The sequence below is a fragment of the Oratosquilla oratoria genome, chromosome 23 (genome assembly GCF_046742065.1).
Source record: "Oratosquilla oratoria isolate Oo_2021 chromosome 23, ASM4674206v1, whole genome shotgun sequence".
Taxonomy (NCBI): domain Eukaryota; kingdom Metazoa; phylum Arthropoda; class Malacostraca; order Stomatopoda; family Squillidae; genus Oratosquilla; species Oratosquilla oratoria.
Genome location: NC_134799.1, coordinates 38,218,784 through 38,221,310, shown reverse-complemented (window position 1 = coordinate 38,221,310; position 2,527 = coordinate 38,218,784).

Genomic DNA, 2,527 nt, shown 5'->3' with positions numbered 1-2,527 from the left:
TAGTTACTCTATTTCTATCTTTCCCACTAAAGATCGGATTGCAGTCGCTAAACTTATCTTTTCTTTTGTAAATACTGAAAGAAAGTGTGTATTAAACGACTAGCTCTTTCTTTACCCTAAATCTATCAAGACATCCTCGTTAAATCTAATTGGGCCTGTCTTTTCCTTATTCTTAGTTCTGTAGAGATTAAAAAAATCCTTAGGGTTAGATCCCGCTTGTCTGGTAACCTTAATTTCGTAGTTACGTTTCGCTCTGCTCGTGTTCTGTTGGAAAGGTAATGATAATGATAATGATAATGATAATGATAATGATAATGATAATGATAATGATAGTGATAATGATAATGATAATGATAATGATGTAACCATAAATATGATTTTAATCATAATCATAATCATATTATCATAATCAGTATCATATCACAATTATAACCATAACCATAACTTTAATTATAATCATAATTGTTATATGAACTAAAAGTACATAATCGTAATCATAATCATAGTTATACATACATGCATATACCAACGGCTTTTTCCCCTTTACAAGGGAGGTAGCCAAAGTCAAAGGCTTAACTTCGCTCCCACCCATTTCATCCCCACACACTCCACTCCCATTCACCCCCCCTCCCTCCCTCTTTTCTTGGCTGCTCCTGGATGACGGGTCATTCCTGTATCACATCCGCAGAAAGGCCGCTTCGTAATTATAACTATGATTATATTAATAATCAGTCATAAGATATTCTATAACCTTAAACATTATGATATTCATGATGTTAGCCTGCATTTGTTTATCAAAGGATATGGTAAATGTATGTATGTATATATATATATATATATATATATATATATATATATATATATATATATGCAGAGTCCACTAGGAAAAGGAAAAACACACGGAGTCCGAGCGCTTTCGTGATATATTCACATTATCAAGGAGTACAGAAAGATGAGAACAAAAAATGGAGATACAGAGTATAAGTAGGACAAGAGAGACATTTACCCTCCTCTCCGAAGCCTGAAAGCTCAGGTTGGGTCACTCGGTGAGGTCATGGAAACATATTATTATTACATTAACTTTTAAAATATGTACTATTTATATTACTGACAATATATGGATCTAATTTATATAATCCTAAACTATAAATAGTACATATTTTAAAAGTTAATGTAATAATAATATGTTTCCATGACCTCACCGAGTGACCCAACCTGAGCTTCCAGGCTTCGGAGAGGAGGGTAAATGTCTCTCTTGTCCTACTTATACTCTGTATCTCCATTTTTTGTTCTCATCTTTCTGTACTCCTTGATAATGTGAATATATCACGAAAGCGCTCGGACTCCGTGTGTTTTTCCTTTTCCTAGTGGACTCTGCATATTTGTGATTCGCGTGTGACTTGTGAAATTTCTGCATATAATATATATACATATATACATATGTATATATATATATGTATATATATATATATATGTATATATATGTATATGTATATGTATATGTATATATATATATATATATATATATATATACATATATATATATATATATAATGTATATATATATATATATATATATATATCAGATCTATAGTCCTCTTGTAGGACCCCTATCCATTATTAATTGTAGTCCAGTATGGCTGGGTTAGATTAAATGGAATGTTATGAAGTGCCGAGAATTGGAATGGCTGTGTTCTTGAATGTAGCATGTATTGAGCCCGATCACCTTTGATATCCCGCGTTGCAGAGAGAGGTAAGGAGGTTATGAAAGTGTTACTTGAAAAGCACTTCACGACATCAGACATCATCCAGCGTTCAAGGTAGACACGGTACATCTGCTCCTCGAGGGATGCTAAATTTACGCAAACCATTAGAGGGGGTTTAACCAACGTGTTCGACAACCAAATACCCCGTTCACACGTTCACACATCACTTTAAACACGTGTCTGTCGAACCGCGTTCGACGAACCGTTAGACCCCCGTGTAAACACCTTCTTACTCTACGTAAAAGACTGAATTTTTTTTTGCATGCCGATGGAGTAACATCTGAAACTATATGATCTTTCATTTTGGTACAAATGGTATGGCGTAACTTTTCCTTTCATGGTTTAATTGCTGTCATCGCGTACGATTATGAAGAGGAAGAGGTAACCTACGCAGTCGTTACTTGAACAACGACGACAGTTGAAGTGACGTTGCAGTTATTATCTCGACGCAAACAAACGAAGACGCATTCATATTTAAGTAGTATCTCCCCACTTAACGTTTCCTCAAATTTCCCTCGAAACTAAAATGACAAATTTTATATCTAAAGCAGCAATGACATCTCGTAAAGGCCTCGTTCATGTCTAAAGAATCCAGGGCATGTTTCTATAATTACTCTCATCCTTAAAGAATAACAGGAGAAGACACACTCCTCACCACCCCCATTTCCGCCCTCCTCAATAGCCCTCCGCGCACCATAACGCCCATCCGGTGTGTGAATGGAAGGAGGGATAGTGAGACAGAAAGAGAGGGAAAGAGAGAG